The 19,927-nt window shown below is 37.5% G+C and overlaps 1 protein-coding gene and 1 long non-coding RNA gene across 57 annotated transcripts in view; one reads left to right on the forward strand and one right to left on the reverse strand.

Moving 5' to 3' along the window:
- Positions 1-19,927, forward strand: part of LOC144317274 (uncharacterized) — a 178,155-nt gene that overhangs the window by 71,179 nt on the left and 87,049 nt on the right. The window contains exon 1 of one of the 7 annotated variants that reach the window (XR_013383228.1): positions 17,300-17,348. The exons of the other annotated variants lie outside the window; for them this stretch is intronic. This is a non-coding gene — a long non-coding RNA (uncharacterized LOC144317274). Of the gene's footprint in view, positions 1-17,299; positions 17,349-19,927 lie in introns of those variants that run through there. 7 annotated transcript variants of the gene reach the window in all.
- Positions 1-19,927, reverse strand: part of RIMS1 (regulating synaptic membrane exocytosis 1) — a 477,109-nt gene that overhangs the window by 26,471 nt on the left and 430,711 nt on the right. The window lies entirely within an intron of this gene.

The raw sequence follows: 19,927 nt of genomic DNA on the forward strand, positions 1-19,927 counted from the left end.
AATAAAATAGAACAGAGAGGCCATAAATAAACTCATGATTATATGATCAATTAATCTTTGACAAAGGAGGCAAGAATATATCATGGGAAAAAGACAGTCTCTTCAGCAAATGGTATTTGGAAAAGTGGACAACTATAGGCAAAAGAATCAAACTGGACCACTTTCTTACACCCTACACAAAATAAACTCAAAATGGGTTAAGGACCTGAATGTGCAACCTCATAAAACTATAAAAATCCTTGAAGGGAACACAGGCAGTAATTTTCTGGGATCAATGGTAACAATATTTTTGTAGATGTGTCTCCTGAGGCAAGGGAAACAATAGAAAAAAATAAACTATTGGAACTACATCAAAATAAAAAGCATCTGCCCAGCAAAGGAAGAAATCAACAAAATGAAAAGGCAACTTACCAGACAGGAGAAGATATCTGCAAATGATATATCTGGTAAAGGGTTAGTATCCAAAATCTAAAAAACCTATACAACCTAACACCAAAATCCCCGAATAATCCAATTAAAAGTGGTCAGAAGACATGAAGACATTTCTCCAAAGAAGACATACAGATGGCCAACAGACATATGAAAAGATACTAAACATCACTAATCACCAGGGAAATGCAAATCAAAACCACAATGAGGTGTCACCTCACACCTGTCAGAATGGCTAAAACAAACAAACAAACAAACAAACAACAAACAAAAACACGCACACACACACAAAAACTGTGTTGGTGAGAATATAGAGAAAAAGAACTCTCATGCCCTGCTGGTGCAGCCACTGTGGAAACAATATGGAGTTTCTGAAAGAAATTAAAAATAGAACTACTGTATGATCCAGTAATTCTGCTACTGTGTATTTACTCAAAGAAAACAAAAACACTAATCTGAAAGAATATATGCACCCCTGTATTTATTGCAGCATTATTTACAGTAGTGAAAACATGGAAGCAGTCCTGGGGCAACCAAGAATCTCTCATGTATAAAACTGTCTCATGCTTCATAATACCACAAATCCTTTATTTTGATAGATTTGAAGAATTATCATTAGAATAAATCTGTTGGGTAGTTTTGTATGGAGTTTTGGTCAGACTGAAAAACTTGGAATACATTTTCATGATTAAAACCCAAGGAAGGGGATCCCTGGGTGGCGCAGCAGTTTGGCACCTGGCTTTGGCCCAGGGCGCGATCCTGGAGACCCGGGATCGAATCCCACATTGGGCTCCCAGTGCATGGAGCCTGCTTCTCCCTCTGCCTGTGTCTCTGCCTCTCTCTCTCTCTCTCTCTGTGACTATCATAAATAAAAAAAAAAAAAAAAAATTAAAAAAAAAAAAAAGCCCAAGGAAGTCTTATGTGAGTCACAAAAACCTATTCTCTTTGGTAGAGTTTTACCTCTCATTGGTTCAGGAACCTTGGAGGTACAAGAAGAAAAGAGACAATGTGTATAGTAACAGTTCTACTGGGTACATATATCTTTGAAGGCTCAATCCTCACTTCTCTGTCCCTCGGGTTGATGATCTTCATGTTGGCACACAGGAAGTACAAAGCCTTATACCTAGACAGAATATTTCTTAAGTAAACCAGGTGGGGTAGGATCAGGGCAGCAGGAAAATAGGTTCAGTGCAGTGGAGCTTATACTTCACAGAACAAGATAGGATGTGCTAGCACATATTGTAATGTCTTGTTTATGATCCTCACATGATTGGTATTTCTCTGCATATTTTTAATAGAATGTGAAAGCATTATTTGCTAAGATTTGTTTTAAGCAGAGATTCCAAAGAAAACTAGGGTCTTGGGATAAATCTTTTTAAAACTGTAAAATTGGAAAATCATATTGACCTTTTTTAACTTAAAAAATTTTTGTTTTGTTTTTATTTAAATTCCAGTTAGTTAACATATAGAGTAATATTGATTTCAGGAGTAGAATTTAGGGATTCATCACTTATAAGACCCAGGGCTCATCATAGGTGCCCTCCTTAATAGCCATCACTTAAAATTTTTAAGAATTTTCAGGAGAAAAAAAAAGTAAAGTCAGATGCATTAAGAGCCATCTCTTTCCTCTTGAGCTTGTAAAATCAACTGGTAGCTTTTAAAAATCATCCAGTTTCTATTTTATTAGTGAAGATATTAAAAAATTCTGTCAGATGGAATACTTTCAACTCAGAAGGTGAGGACAGACATGTTAACTAGCAAACTTCCACGGAGTCAGCAGCCAGAAAATACTGCAAAATCCCATTTAGGTTGTATCTTAGTTCCAAACAATCCATACTCATTGCCCCTTTCCTGCCCAAATCTTGCCCCACTACCTCTGGAGACCTGCATATACAGCCAGAGGAGCTTTTGTGTGTTATGTCATTGTAGAGGAAGAAGCAAAATCAATTGTGAAAATGTAAGGACTACTCAAGGTGGCTACACTCCCAAAATACTATCATCTGGAAATGTTTCACTTCAGTTTGTTATATCATAATTGTTGGTTTATTTGGATTTCTAATTAGCAACTGCCTCTGGTTGTTACAAGTTAGTTCATTGCTTATTTTTTTTCTAACACTCAGCTGACATACCTAATCTAGAGGATGAGATAAAAATTTTTAAAATTGTTATACCTATTTACTTAGTGATCAGAAAGGTAATTTATGGTTTTGGAGGGGGAGGTATCAAGATTAGCTAGTAGGCATAGAAGGAGTTAAGTTAATAAATTCAGGAGAAATTTTTCAGATTCTGAGTGAAGAGAGGAGAATAAATTAATTGGAGGTAGGGGAGAAGGAGAGAGAAAGAGAGACCAATTTTTCAAGAAAAAGACCACAAGAGTAAGGGTGGCCATCAGCACCATATGAGTCTGAGCAGCTGGTCCTTGTAGAGCAAAATGCTGTAACTACTTCATTCCAGGCTGGCACTGAGATCAAACCATACCTCAGAATATAATAAGCAGCAAAATGTGCAAATTAAGTAAACTGTGGTAATTCAAGGACTGGCCACAAAGGTCTTGGAGGTTGTATGCTGCTGATGAAGGATGATTCCATGACTGACAAGAATACAATTTATGTACAAAACGGTTAATTTGAGCCTCTGTGCATGAGAGATTTGAGAAACTGCTGGCTGGCTGCTTTTCTATTGACTGTGATTAGAATAAATACTACATAACAAAACATAAAGTTACATACCCATAAAGGCAAAAGAAAATCCTTAGGAAATAAAGAGAAAATATTTGGTGGGAAAATTGGTACAAAAGAATATTAAACATTTTGTCTTTAATTTTTACCCCACTACCTTCCATCTTTTGAAAATCAGGCAAACAAGAACTTGAAATATACAATATAATAAAGGCCTAAAAGTGTGCTGGTAAAGGGAAAATCTAGTGACAAAGGTTTACCAATTTCCAGAACTAAATTACCTGTATATCTCAGGGAATACAGGGAATTAACTGTGACCTATGTCACAGTATTTAAAGAATCTGCAGGCAAACAACTGCATAACCAGATATCTAAGCATTAATAGAGGAACTATCTTAACAAAATGGGGGCTAGGAATCATGCACATATTACTGATACTAATTTGACATTCTGAGCAAAGTCAATTACTATCTACATCTCATTTTTCCAGATATTGTTTATTACTTTCAAGGCACTGTTCTGGCTAATTTAATTCTAAAATAGTGATAGTCCTGACAGTTTGAAGGAGTTAGAGAAGCATTTGGTGTTAACCACACAAAAACTTTTGATTCTCTTTCAGCTACGTGCTAAAGACTGAATGTGTCTTCCCTGGCTCCCCAATTCACGTATGGAGACTAATACCCAGTGTGATGGCCTTAAGAGGTGGGGCTTTTGGATGAGGTCATGAGAGTAAAACCCTCATGAATGGGATTAGTGCCTTCATACAAGAGATCCCAAATATTTTACTTACCCTTCCCACCATATGAATTTATAGTAAAAAAGATGGCCATCAATGTATGAAGGAGGAACCAGATCCTTACCAGAACCTGATCATGCTGGTACCCTGGTCTTGGACTTCCAAGCCTCCAGAAGGGTGATAAATAAGTTTCTGTTGTTTATAAACTGGCCAGTATATGGCATTTTTGTTAAAGCAGCCAAACAGACAAAGACATTACACCTTGACAAGTGGGAGGAAATGAACATGGCCAAGATTGTAGAGTTTATGTGGCTTTTCTCGAAGGAAGACCATGATATAAACTAAAAACAAACCTGATATTCTTTCATTAGAGCAGAAGTAAATTTATAAGAATATTAAATATTTAATATATTTTGAGGCTTATGTGATATTATAGTAAGCTAATTTCATATTGGAAATATTTATTTTCAGTTCATATCAAATGAGGATTAAAATAACACTAAAAATAAACATTAAGATGAAATACTGAGGGACGTGTGGGTGGCTCAGCAGTTGAATGTCTGCCTTTGGCTCAGGGGGTGATCCTGGGTTCCAGGATCAAGTCCCGAATCAGGCTTCCTGCATAGAGCCTGCTTCTCCCTCTATGTCTCTGCCCCTCTCTCTGTGTGTCTCTCATGAATAAATAAAGTCTTAAAAAAAGATGAAATACTGAAATGTATATGATAGGTAGATTAAACTGTTAAATTTAGAATAGATCTGAAACTTAGCACTGGAGACTTAAAAATAAATGACCTCATCCAAACTCTGTTTAAAGAAGCCAAGGTACAGGGGATCCCTGGGTGGCGCAGCGGTTTGGCGCCTGCCTTTGGCCCAGGGCGCGATCCTGGAGACCCGGGATCGAATCCCACATCGGGCTCCCGGTGCATGGAGCCTGCTTTTCCCTCTGCCTGTGTCTCTGCCTCTCTCTCTCTCACTGTGTGCCTATCATAAATAAAAAAAAAAAAAAAGAAGCCAAGGTACAGTAAAGTTAAATCATTAACTATGGTCACCCAACTCCTTAATGCCACAGTGAGGATTAGAGCTTGAATCTTTCTGCTCCAAAGTGTCAATCTCCTATTTTGCCAAAAAAAAAAAAAAAAAAAAAGTCTCATCATGAAGGCAGTGAAGCATGAATGCAATGTATCCTTATTCCTATTTGTTTCAGAAATAACACACATTGTCATACTCCATTTGTTCACACTTTAATAGGCCAAGTCCAGTCTCTAGTGATTTCAGCATTTCTCTGCTACAATAATTTTTTATGTAACAGGTGGTGAAGCCTGGAGGCAGCCATTATGATGTCCCTGCAATGAATAGGAACCCAATCACTGCAGATTAGACACAGTCCAGACAAATCACTCTTAGTTCTACTGTTCTCCTTAGAGACAGAAAGGTTTTGTTTCCAAATCTAATTCTGAAGTACTACAGTAAAAAGCTTTCAATAGTACTTCCTGAAATTGCCCCTAAAAAAAAGTACAAAAGGAGAGAAGTACTGTATATGCCACTGGTTTCCTAAATTTTTGATAAGTGGATTTCAGCTGTATTTCTCTACAAAGTAAGTTAAGTTCATATTTTTTGAAAGATAATAAGCAGTCAAGTTCTAAATGCTGAAGGGGGAAAGCATGTTTATGGATTTAAAAGCTCCATCTACCATTTGCTACATTAAAGGCAAAAAACATGAAACAATTTAAAAGATGGAACTCTGGAAGGCACAGGCAAAAATAATTATCTCAGGAATACGTTACACAATTCTTTTTGAAAATTTATTTATTCATGAGATACACAGAAGAGGCAGAGACACAGGCAGAGAGAGAAGCAGGCTCCCTGTAGGGAGCCTGATGTGGGACTCAATCCCCGGACCTCAGGATGACACCCTGAACCTAAGGTAGATGCTCAACCACTGAGCCACCCAGGCATCCCACACTCCACAATTCTGATGAGATATGACATTGAATTTTATAAAAGTTAAACACCATGGAAATATGTACCAGCTCTTTAATTGAAAATAAATCTTTTTAACTTTTATGTTTTCCTTTCAAGAATACTGCAATATAATGATGATGTGTAAAGTCATCTCTGGTTCTTGCAACCCATAGTGTAAGAGTTACACTCATTAAGGATATCACCATTTGCAAAATAATTTCAACTTATTGATGTGGGAACCATATTTTGACTTACTTGCATTTGTAATCCTAGCATTGATTAGAGGTCAAGTGTCATTTTTCATAAAAATTGCCCATTATAGGAGTGCCTGGGGGGGTCAATCATTAAGCATCTGCCTTTGACTCAAGTCATGGTCCCAGGGTTCTGGGATGGAGCCCCCTCTTGAGCTCCCTGCTCAGCGAGGAGTCTGCTTCTCCCTCTGCACCACTCTCTCTCTCTCCTTTTCTCTCTGAAATAAATAAAATCTTAAAAAAAGAATTACCCATAATAGACACTCAGATTTCTCTTTCTCTCTCTCTCTCACACACACACAAGGAATAGCAGCTTTCATTGTTACTAGTATTTTAAATGCTATAGATCAAAGTTAAATTGACAAATACAGTGTCAAGTTTTTCACATCAAGAAAAATCTTTTCTTAGGAGAAGGCACAATTTCTTTCACATCCATTTGTCTTTTTTTTTTTTTTTTTCCTGGGGGACAGATTTCTTCCATCCTTCCTCCCTTCCAACTAAATCTTTATGTACACCAAGTCTCTCCTTTCCTTTTCAGTATCAGAATGGTATTCCTTCTCCTTTGCATTCTTACCATACATTCCCCCTTCTCTTCTTCTCCACCTTATTCCCTTACATTTTACTCTGTGAACTGCAGAATTTTCAAAAGTTCTCCTTCCATGAACTGTTTATAAACATATGTAGGTTTGGGGCACTAGGGTGGCTCAGCTGGTTAATTGTCCAACTCTTGATTTCACCACACATCATGATCTTGGTGTTGTGAGAGATCAAGCCCCTCATCAGGCTCCGTGCTAGGCATGAAGCCTGCTAGAGTCTCTCTCTCCCTCTCCCTTTGCCTGATGCCCCCAATAATAAACATGTATAGATTTGCCTTCTTTACACTGTTTTCTCATATACATGCATATATAGCTATCCCTCCTTTCCTAAATATGTATTAAACACTTGGATGGTATTACTACAGACACTGTCAACTCAAAATTGAAAGGAGCTTACAAACTGGTGGGGGGGAAAAACATAGAAGCAATTCTATTTCAGCAGGATAAGAAGTATAAAATATGCCTAAATGAGTGATGGGACAAAGGATGAAGTTAACATCTCTGTCGGCATGAGTTAAGGAACTTCCTAGAGGAGGAGATGCTTGAGTTATACCTTGGAGTTTAAGAACGAATTTGCTGGGCAGATAAGGAAGGGAAAGAGCATTCAAGACTCTGGAGGCTAGGGTCCCTGAAAGACCTCTCTATTAAGTAATCAGAATAGCTGTAACTTTAAATCCTTATTATCTGTGGTACATATCTAATTTTTCAGGTCCGAAACACCTGCAATCTGGAGTGTTTTTCATCTTTCTACTTGAATTGTACCTTCAAAGTTTGGGGTAAAAACCACTGACCTTTACTCAATGTAAATTATGTTTGGATCTCTGGCAGCAAGATTCTCAAAACTCAAGAGGAAAGCAAAGGAACCACAACAATGCTCCCCAGTCCACTGGAAATGTCAGGAAACTAATGAGAAAGTCTAGCAAAGAGAGGGACAGCCAAGGCTATGTGCTATTCTTGTTCTCCTCTTAGCTCTTCCATCCTTTTTTTCCCTTTATCTTTTAGTTAATTCTTCTTTCTTCAACCCTCTAAAATGTTTTCATCTTCAGAACTCATCTTTGATGTAGAAGTTTATAGACTTCTCTGGGGATCTCCCATTTGACTGGCATGGATATCATCTCTATGTGGATAATGTCCATCTTGTATTTCCAATCTCAGTAACTTTCTTGAGTTTTGATTCTGAATTTCCTATATATTTCTGGCCATCTTCACTTAAGAAATCCTGCCAGCAACTTAGAGTTTATGTAGCAATTGGGGATTTTTGAAGGATTCATGATGTGTCAACTTGGCTAGTCTATGGCTCCAGTTATTTAATCTAAGTGTCACTGTGAAGGTATTTTGTAGGTGTGACCGAGTCCACAATCAGTTGACCATAAATAAAGTATACTATTTCAGATCATCTGGGTGGGCCCAGTTCAATCAGATGGAATTTAAGAGCAGAAGTAAGGCTTCCATGTTAAAGAAATTCCACAGCTTCAGCCAGTACCTGAGAGTTCTAGCCTGCCCCTCTCAGGCTCATGCCTTGTCAGCCTCCATAATCACAGAAGCCAACAATACCTTGTAATAAATCTCTTCTTAATATACATCTCTTACAGATTCTGCTTCTCTAGTTGAATCAGGACTGGTAGAGGTTTATAGACCCAGACTGGCCTTTTTACTCATTTCTCAATTCTGTTAAAGATATTGCCATTTCCCCCATTATCAAACATGGTTATAATTATTCTTACTGCCTTATATCTCCTGAACTTATTCCTTCCGTTTTGTTTCAACTGGTCTCTCCATATTGCAATTCTTATTATTTCAACTGCGTTTGGACCACCATAACAGATAAAGATGTTGGTCTCCTGCTCCAATTTTACTGGCTCTCCCTGGCAGCCTAGCACATCATTTAAAGTGCTCCCTATTGTATTCCTACCAACTCTGCCATATTTACCTCTGTACCTCTGATAGCAAACTTCTGTGCCAACCAAGCTGTTTATATACCATTTCCTCTTCATGACTTTACATTTTCTGCCTCCAAACTTTTCCTAATACTATCCTACCCACTTGAGATGTCCTTTCTGTCTTTTCTCTACCAATGCTTTAAGACCACCTCAAAGCATCTCTACTTACAACTTGGTCTGACCATCTTAAGCTGCAGTGATATTTTTCTCTAAACTCCTATATTGATTATTTCCCTATATTTAAATTGGTAATTGATTATGAATTGCTCTATGAAAATACTTAATATGATAGACTTTTAATAAAAACCTCACTTACATATAATTTTCACATAAATATATATGCTTTATACGTTTCCCTTCCAGTACTCTCCCGTCAGAGTGCTTTGAGTGAAAGAGTACTGCTCAGCAACTGTTTATCAAGTGAGTTGCTGAATGAACCTTAGTAACTAAAACTTAGACTGTTAACTGTATATATATCTTCATAGAAGCCCAAAGTGGTTCCTACTGATTGGTCAATCAGGTAAAAAAAAATATCTAGACCACACTGATTCTGTAATGCTGGTCTTATATCAAGTTTAAAGTGTGAGGGAGGAAAAGAATAAATGTTTTTACTTAGGTAGAAAGATAATTTTTGGGTGCCCACTAACAATCAGCACAGATAAGCACAGATAAGAGGCAAAGGGACATTTCACTTAGTTGGTTAAACATGAGGATGGCATAAAACCAAACAGATGTTAAGATTCCTTTTAAGATAAACGACTTAAACTAAACTGGGAATTAGGGGAGGGAAAGATATAAATTACAAATGTAGCACAGCCATCCTAAGTATATTTATGCCTTCTTTTCATGGATGAGGCCTGCGTCTGAAATTAAATATTAAGTGTTAAAACTAAAAACAAGAAATTAACTGCAAATATTACTCAGAATATAAAATGAAAATATAAACATAACACAAGCAATATATAGAATACTCTTCTTTGCTCAGGTATAAAATCCTTCATACACTAAAGTGTCCTTCATTAGATTTTGATTTAGAGCTTTTTTAGAAAGAAGAAAGGGAGTTGCTGATAAGTATTGATTTTACCATACAGTTTATATGCTTAGTCTCTGGAGAACAACTCTGTTTTGGAATATATACAAGTACGACTGCTGTTTTCTAGAGGGATCTCAGAATGGCTTTTGCACAAACCCTGGTGATAACAATATTACATTTTCAATTTCAGCCAGACTGCTGTGACATCAGTACATGAGTGAATAAGAAAATGAATTAGGAAATTTTTTTTTACTGGATTGTACTTCTCCATAGATTATCTGAAACATAAGTCTATTTTTGAAATTTCTTTAAGTTCTTAATATGTATGTCTTCTTCTGATCTAATGACAATTAAAACATGTTTATCATTTGAGAATTTTAAGCGATTTCTATGAAATACTGCTGAGAAAGATCCTCATAAATAGGTAGTCTTAGAAAAAAAAAGTATAACTTATCATACAGCTTATCACACAGCTGGCATGAGTCATTGTAAGTTATTCACACAGACAAAAGTTACATTTCTCTGGTCCATGCCTGAAGATAACAAAATGAAAGGCAAAATTTTTGGAGCTAAAATAGAAAATATGATTTATAATTTCCAAATGCAAACTAAATATACTTCTTAATTTCCAAAATAAATGCCCATATAAAGTATTTATCTGCATTGAATTGTGTGTAAAAGGCCTATATGGATGCAACACAACTGGTGCAATTTTAAATATAAATAAAATTGCTTTAAAGAAAACTATAACTTTGTGATAACACTAAGATGCATATTTTGGTACTAATGAGTCAAACCACTGCTTGATTTCAAATCCAGCTTTATAGTGCACTAAGTCAAGGTTTAAAGTTAATCACATCAGACATCACAATTTTATACATATACCTGCCACCTCCTTCTGTAAGTCAGTCATGCATCACATTAATAAGTTTTTGCATTTTTTCCTTTTCATTCACTTATTAGTAATCTCAAGTATAACATCACCTTTGTTTGAAACTGTTAATACATCATCGAAAGCTTCAGACAAATATAGAAATTCTCCTTTTGGTTTTAGATTTATGAAAAGTTGTAAATTAAGCAGTAAAATCCTTTTAGAACTTGGAATATTCATACATGGAACACAGACTTACCTTGTTTATCTTGAAAAAGTTAAGAATTAACATTAAGTTCTCAGAGAAAACCTGAAATCCAAAGGAGCTTTGACCTGGTTTAAATAAGCTGTCCTGTCTCTGGGTGGAATATCGGAGCTCTCTGCAGTCTTTACTTTCTCTCTCCCAATCTCTGTTTCTCTCATTCTCAGCCTCTCTCCTCCCCCTACATCCTACCCACCCCCCCTTCTTCTTCTCACTCATACACACAGCATGATTAAATTGCTCCTGTCAAGAGTGTTTTTTCTATGGCTTATTATAAGACCATGAAGTGAAAAATCACTCAGTAATTTTGCTATTATCATCTCATAAATATGAAAACTGCTAAAAAGCCACACTTTGAAAACTGCTACATAGTCACAAATCTTAAACAAACTATATAATGGAGACATACTTTAAGTATGAAATGAAAACATGTTGCTTACTTTATTAAACACTGATGTTATTTAAGAGATATCAAAGAAGTAAAGCTCAGAGCTAATACTTGATTTCCAAGGGTAAATCTGTTTAGAGAGCATTTACACGGGCAGGAGGAAGGCCCATATTGATTTCTGGCATCATACCCACGTAACCCTTAGAATGTGAAAAATTATCACTCCCAAAATGCACTTATTAAGCACTCATAGGTTACATCTGCTTTCCCCAGACCCTTTCTCATCCCACCCCCCTGCCAGGAGATGAGCACTAGGGCCAGAGAAATGGTAAAGCCTAAAATAAGAAAGAGGCCCCACCTCTGTTGAGTGCTTTTTATATACCAAGCCCTAGACTCAATGTTTTATACGCATTTCTGCATTTCCACTAACCCTCTTCCTAAGTTGCTAGTGGTATTGGTGTTGCTCTATTTTACAAGTATGAGAACTGGAGCTCAAGAGTTAAGAAACAGTCAGTGGCAAACTATCACTCCCTACAAAAGGAGGGAGTAAAGTAAATCCCAAGGCCCACATCCTCTGAAACCTGTATAATTCATAAAGGTCTTTCTATGACACTATGTTGCGGGAGGGTTTTAAAATTGCACCAATAGAATCATTTTACCAGGACAGTGTTTTTCCTCTGGTTCCCCCTGGCCACAATGGCCAGGGCAATGAGAGTCCCGAGTGTTCTGCTTTTTCCTCTCCTTCCCTCTAGTGCTGTGTTAAGAGCACGAATAGGTAAACAGGGTAATCGCACTTCATGGTTAACTCAGGGCAATCATGTTTGAGGGCCTGTTGTTCTAGCATATTATTTATTACTAGTGGAAATAGCCTCACAGAACTTGTGGCTTGGCATAAGTTGCACATATTTAATTGTTGTGGTATTGTAGAGCTCCCCCCACTCCCCACACCCCCTGGCTGGGTACCGTTGTGTAGAGCCCAATCTGTACAGCTATAGCTGGAGACCCTGGGTAGAAGGCTACAGTAGCAGATGTGGTTGGTGTGCTGCCCATACCCACCCTGGCACTCGCTGCTCCTGTTTGCATGCATGGCATATCGCTGCAGGCACCTGCAACTCTGCTGAGGGGCCTTCCAACTGTTGGCAGTCAGCTAGGTTCACATGGAAAAGAGGCCTGAAAGTGCCAGGAAGTTAATGATTCTGGAAGCAGTCCTCAGCCAGTGACAAATGGAAGTTGTTGGATAAAAGCTAGTTTCTTTACCCTCAGGGGAGACACCTCTACACTGTCTGCCATAGAACCCCAATGGGATCAAGCCCCAATTACCCAGAGCACTAATCTACCACATAACACACCTTATATTGACTTACTTTCCCTATCTCATTTCCCTATAATCCATATTGGTGCTTCCTTGGGAATCACCTCTCAAAATAACTACTTGTGCTCAAATCTCTGCTTGTAGGAGAACCCAGACGACAGGGTTGCCAAAGACAAGTGGATTCTATTTTACAAGGCTGGAGAGCTTTGTGGCTTAGCCAATATTTGGGAGATGTAGGAAATTTTTCTTAGTCAATAGATTAGTATTTTATAAATATTAGAGTGATGTTTTTAATTTCACATAAATTATTAAAAAAAAAACTTTCCACAGACAGCATGTGGGAATCACAAATATAGGAAAGCCTTCTTCAGATATTCATTCTCTATGGAATGAAAACTCTTATGTGGCTATCCATCTTGGCTTATTTTTTAAAAGATTATTCATTCATTCATTCATTCATTCATTCATTCGAGACACAGAGAGAGAGACAGAGACATAAGCCGAGGGAGAAGCAGGCTCCCTGCAGGGAGCCCAATGCAGGACTCCATTTTAGGACCCTAGGATTACTACCTGAGCCGAAGGCAGACACTCAACCACTGAGCCACCCAGGTGCCCTTAGCTATTTTTAAAGGTATAATTTATACCTCCATCAACAGAGAACCATATCCCAATGATATATTTCATCATGTAGCAAGCAGAGGTAGAAGCTGTATCAGAGGGGATACTAGAATGTGGCAAGGTTTGTTAAAGATATGCAAGATCACAAAGAAAACATACACTATGCCACTGGCAATCTTAGGGCAGAAAAATAAGGGATGCAAAAGTGAGTTTTATCAATAGGATCAGGACAGGGGATTTGGCCAATGGCCAGGCTTGAAAAAGGGCTGAAAAAGAAAAAGAAGGAAACATCTGGAGTGGAGAAATCAATGCCAAGTATGTTCCTTGGAAGCTGGTGAGGAACTCACCTGGTGCCTCCATGATCAGTAAGTCCTAGAAAGAGGGTTCAGTCCACAAGAATGGGAGGCTATATGTGGGTGCCTCTCTTCCCTGCCACCAACATGTACTAAATCATGTAGAGAAGGCCTGGTAAGATTTGAGAAGCAACTCTCTAACTCCTCAGTTATCCCCTTAACCATTTTGTTGATGCCTGAAATGCCTGTATTTAGGAAACTGTTCATTATATACTTAGAAATAAAATGCAAACACCTGGTCAAAGAAACAGTATGAATGCATCTCTCAGCATAAAAGCAACCAATCAGGTATGCTTTCTACTTTTCTTGTATGTCTTAAATAGTGCTTAATGAATAACATTTTTAAACATTTTTAAAATGGAATCATTGTTAATGAAAATGCATACATACCAGAATCCTTTTGAAGAGAAGGTAGTTAATAACACATCTTTATGTTTCAACTGCAAACACTTTTCTTCATCCTAACTCATTCACTTACATCTAATCTTGCATTTCCCCCTCTTCCCAGCCCCATGCTCCAAAGCAGAACAACTTTAAGTCTGCTTATCAGATCATTCTACATCTTTGTCAAAACTCTTCAATAGCATGCTACTGCATTAAGATGAAATCAAAATCTTAAGCATGGTCATAAGCCTTATTAGACCTGGCCCCAACTTGCTCTCAAGAATGTTACTATGCCACCCTCTCCCTTTCCCTCTGTTTATTCTGACTTCTTTTGGCTTCTCAAAATCAGCATCAGCTTTCCCATCAGAGGTCTTTGTCAGAGGTCTATTTACCTGGAATCTTCCCTCTTCCCCTGCACTGACTCTCCTGGATTGCTCTGTCTCATCACTCAGGCCTTGGAGTAAACATCACTCCACTAGTCTAGGTTGAGCCCACTTGTAGGTCTCACTGCCATAGGGCCCTGTACTTCTTCATAACATTTAACGTATTTGAGATGACCTTCCTATGTCTGTCCTGGGGCAAGGACCATATCTATCTTGCTTCTTACTCTGAGCTCAGAACAGTGCCTGGTAAATATTAGATTGTTTAATAAATGCTTTTCATGAGTGAATAAACAGTGACATGATCCAAGGTCTTCTGGGCTCAAATTCCATATTCTTTATGTCACATCTCCCAGAATACAAGGAGTTGGACAATTAAACTGATGGTGGTGGTGGTGGTGGGGGGATGACAAAAATACAAATGAACAAAGAGTTGCTGAGAAACCAAACTTTGAAGGCATAATTTTGGCAAAGGTTCTACCTATTTATTTTTCTTTTACCCAAAACAAATGGAAGTTTTAAAAGAGGCATTTTTTTTTTATCACAGAACTGTTTTATTTGATATATGGATATATTAAACAATTGAGGGTAAAATTGGTTTGGGTTAAGTTGGGAGATATTTATGCAGTTGGCCTTTTTAAAAGTCTGTAGTTGGTGTCGTCTTTTTTCTCACTACATAAGTATGTGTTTTAGTGTCTCAATTTGCATTTGTAATTTTGTTTGTTCATTTTCTTAAAGGGGGTTTCCATATTTTTCAGATTGCAAACTTTATAAAATCTAAACTGGCCTGTACTAAGTAGAATAAGTAACCCTACCCAAATTTTTTGTGTACTAATCTCTAGAATTTATGCTTCATTACATGGCAAGGGGAAATTATGGTTCCAGATAGAACTAAGTTTGCTAGCCAGCTAACCTTAAAAAAATGAGATGATGTGGATTGTTTGGGGCAGTCTAATCACAAAAGTTCTCGTTATAGGAAGAGAAGAGACAGAAAGGTCAGAGTAAGATGTGATATGAGAAAGACTTAGCTAGCTATTTCTGGCTTTGAAGATGGAAAAGGGCTGAAGGCCAAGGAATGAATGCAGTCCCTAAGAACCTGGGAAGGCAAGAAATGGATTCTCTCCTAGAGCCTCCAAAAAGAAGAAAGCCCTACTGATAACTTAACTCATTTTGGACTTGTGACCTCCAGAACTCCCAAACAGTTCATTCCTGTTGTTTTAAGCCACTACATTTGTGATAATTTGTTACAGTAGCAATGAGGAACTATAATACACTGCCCCTACATCAAGAGATTGCTCAAAAACCTATTATCTTACAAAAGACTACCCTAAAATTTTCTTTTATTTATAAAATTGTCTCATAATCTAAATTGTGAGGATAATTATGGACAGCTTCCAAATAGTTTTGAGAAAAAAAACTATCATTTATAAGGAAGATCTCTAAGGCTAGGAAACATAATCTACTATAAGTGCTATTATGTTCACATCTAAGGAAACAGTCACTTGTAACTGGAATGCATTTAGTCAAATATTTATTAAGAACTTTAAAGGAATATACATAGAAATAAAATATTGCCTTTTCTCTTATCCTCAGGTACACACACACACACACACACACACGTTTTCCCTTCATTGAGACTACATAAACCTAATTTAAAACCAACCACTACCACTGATATAATTTTTGGTAAGTTGTTTACCTTAAGTGTTCCTTTATGTAAAGTGGAAACAGGTTAGTTTTCTGGAAGGAATAGAAATGATGATATGTAAAGCACTCAGGGTGGGTAAGACACCTAAAAAGTCAGTAGCTATTATATTAATATAATAATAACTTCGGACTTACGGATTTCTACATTGAATAACATTGTACTGCAGACCCTTTGTATTTTCTCACAAATAAGGGTTCTGACTAATAACATTTCCATACATGCTTGAAAGCAGTTGTTAACAGGGAGATATTTTAAAAGTAGGATCAAGACACAGTGTGCTCTGGTTAGAAGCTAGGTGATAAATATAACAGAAGTTAACCTTATACAAATGGGAATTTTAAATTAGCATAGAGTATGATTAATGAAAGAATGTTTATATTCTATTATTTGACATGAATTAAAATATTAGGAAAGCTAGTTGTTGCTTTTAAGGAATGTGAAAGGGGGATGCAATGCAGGAAAGCAGCTTGATATGTAAGAACTAATAATCCTCTGCTTAGGATTTTGGGATAGCTTTAACATTTGAATCTGGAAGGTGAACAAAACTCTGATGTGCAAGTTATTCTGTTTTAGCCTAGTCACTCCAATTAAAGCAAACATACCTACATGATAGAATTTTATACAATTTGTGTTAAAAAATCTATGGAAATGATTGCATATTAAAAGTCTGTTAGTAAAAGTTGACAAAGAAGAATATAAAATGCTTCCAGAAAACTAGGAAAGATAAGTATTTTGCATGTTGGGTCCTTTTCATGATTTTTAACAATAATTTTTTCAGATATGTGCTAATGAGAAAATGATTACTTTAAAACACATTAACATATATTGGGAACCCAACCTTGGAAAATACTAATGCTTATGATCTTATGAGCATTATTTATTTCACATGACCCTTGTAGGAAAATTCTTGTCAACTAGACTTGCAACCTTTGCTATTTACATGTTAATTGAAAGAAATGCATGTCAAAATATATCCTTGTCTCGGGAGGTTCTGGTGACTCCATGGGCAGTAAATATTAATTTAATGAGCTTTATTGTTTATGCAACTACCTGACATGCTCAGTATATTAAGGAGGGCCAATAAAAATGTGCCTAATAGGCTCTATGATATTTGAGAAGGTCATTCCTTGGGGAAAGAAAGGTAAATTGCTTTCTACGATGTAACTTAAGTGGAGATGAAACTTAGAGAGCACAGAAGAATGGGTAGTGGGAGTGACCCTTAGGTGCTAATATTTACTTATTTGAGAGACAGAGAGAGAGAGAGAGAGTCCACTGACTGTGAGTGGAGTGAGGAGCAAAGGGGAGAAAAAGAAAATCATCAAGTTGACTCCCCTCTGAGCACAGAGCCCTACACAGGGCTCTATCCCAGAACCCTGAGATTGTGACCTAAACTGAAATCAAGAGTCTGACTCTCAATCAACTGAACCACCCAAGTGCTCCCTCTGAGGTGCTTTCTAAATGCCTTTTTGGCATATTAGACTTAAGATGTCTCACTTCATCTGCCTGGGGCTCTGTTACACACTCTTAGGACTGTTGGTGTCTTATGTGAAGACCTGTCTATGGGTTTAGGTAGCATATAGGTAATTAGCTGAGCTTGATGTACAAGGAGATCATGAAGCCCCTCATCTTCCACATCCGCCCTTTCCCTCCTCCTCTCCTGCCACAGTACAAAAGGTGACTCTTCTCTTAACTGGATTTGATACCTCTCCCTCTTGCCTTCTCAAGGACCAAGCTCTATTGATTACATTCTCTCTCTTTTTATCTTAAAGTGTCCCTTTCATTAGATTATAAGTATTTCAAAAACCTATATTCTTTTGGGACAAACTTAATGGGCTCCTCTTCTGTGTTCATTTCTCAGAGAATTATATTTAAATAATTTTTTCCTTATCTGTCCCCACATAATCTCTAGTTAAGTTTAATATTTTGTTTGATAAATTCTAGGGAATTTATCAAAGAAGTCTTTGCTAATCAGAAATTCTGAAATGTCAGCAGCCACTTCTAAATATTTCTTTCAGTTCTCATATGAACTTATAACTTTACTTTGTGTTAGTAAAAGACTCACTGAAATGTTTTTTTGAGATAATGATCCTCATACCAGAAGTATGAGGATTTCTCTATCACTTCATTACTCCACCTCATCTGTTAGACATAGTCTCTAATTATATTCTTTTGAATTCTATTTTATGATGCCTATGCTTATCACCAGTATTAGCCTACTGTTTTCTGTTCTTCACTCATTTCTATCAGGGGCAAGTGTTTTGGTACTCTACAGTGCTGTAGAGCCAAGGTGGTGACACTGCAGAAAGTCCACTGTTTTCTGTCAGACAGCAGCTCTGTTGTAAGGAAATCAATGTAGGATATGGGAAATTGGCTGCACAGAAGTGAAACATAAAGCAGTTGAGTATCACCCTTAAATAAAAACTACTATGGCTTGTTTTCTTGATTTCTCAGTCTCTGCAAGTAATCAGATTCAATATATTTTTGTGCTTAGAAAAAATTAAAAAGTTGGGGCACCTGGTGCCCAATCGGTTAAGCTTCTGCCTTCAGCTTAGGTCATAATTCCAGGGTCTTGGGATCATGCCCCACACCAGGCTCCCGGCTCAGAGGGAAGTCTGCTTCTCCCTCTGTCTCTCACCCTGCCTATGCTCTATCACTTTCTTTCTCTCTCAAATAAATAAAATCTTAAAAAAAAAAAAGAAAAAGAAAAAAGTTACACGACCTTTAGCATAATAATTGTCAATTACCAATTTCAGGAAAGTGGGATTATGACTCATATGGTTATTAGTAGATTCTGTTTCAGGTTTATGGAAAAGCTAAATGTTGAATATTATGTAATGTATGACCGAGTAAAGAAAATCTGGATTAAAGTTATTATTATAGAAAACAATTAATGGAACCCTAAGTTATACAGCTCAGTAGTAGTAGACACCATGTATAACTCAATCCTGTTGGGCCACTGCTGGGAAAACTGAGGCTGAGAACAGGAAATACCGTGTGGACTGTCACAGCGTATGGAAGAGGCAGGCCCTACAACTCAGGCCTGCTGACCCTCTCAGTTCAGCACATCTTCAGGAAACACATACATGCTGACAGAATAATCCTGTAAGTCACTTGTTTATACTTAAAAATATTCTACCTATAAAGTACTGCTGTCCCAACCAGGCAGTTGTGGAGTTCTCCGGGTGTGTGCAGCATTTGGCAGCAAGATCGCTCCCTCATCAAAGCGGAGAGAGTGCTGCCCTGCAGGACGCCATGGGGAAGCCTTCAGTTTGGAGCTTCAGTGAGGGTTAAACATCAGAGTCCCTGGGAACCAGAAAGTGGAACACAAGTCTTTTCTCTGGGGGAGCCATGGAAAATAATCTTTATTCTTTTAGCCTACAAGCCAAACTGAACTCAGTGTGAAGTACTGAATTGGACAGTTGGAATTTAGTGCTAGATGATTATCTCTGGTTTGATATCTTTGCTGTCCAATTAGTTGTGCTTTATTCTGGAGTCATGGGCTACACTGAGAATCTCTGCAGTTTAACCCACACATGTGGACCGTCTGGCCTTAAGACTCTGGCTTATGTTTCTGGGGTAAGTTAAGCAGTGTTTTAGAGGATGTTTGAAGAGAAGTAATAAGCATGGAATTTCAAGAATAATACCCTTTTACATCTATTGGAATATTTTGGAGAATTTTATAGTAAACATGAATTTGGGTGAAAGGCTAAAGTCTCATTAATTTTTATGATAAAACTGAAGACTTCAAATAATCCTTCTTTAGCTGCTGTTTGAGGCTATGCTCTCGGTCCTTTTGGAGATAAGTGCTAGTTTCCTTTGCCATTAGAAGTGATTCAGTGGAAAAGTTTGAGGAATATGGATCATTTCTTCTTCCTTTTTTTTTCAAGTTTTTTTTTTGGGGGGGGGGCGGTGGACAAAGGGAGAGGGAGAGAGAGAATCCACACTGAGCGAGGAACCTGACACAGGGTTCAATCTCACAACTCTGAGATCAGGACCTGAGCCAAAACCAAGAGTTGGACACTTAAC

The sequence above is a fragment of the Canis aureus genome, chromosome 7 (assembly GCF_053574225.1).
Source record: "Canis aureus isolate CA01 chromosome 7, VMU_Caureus_v.1.0, whole genome shotgun sequence".
Taxonomy (NCBI): Eukaryota; Metazoa; Chordata; class Mammalia; order Carnivora; family Canidae; genus Canis; species Canis aureus.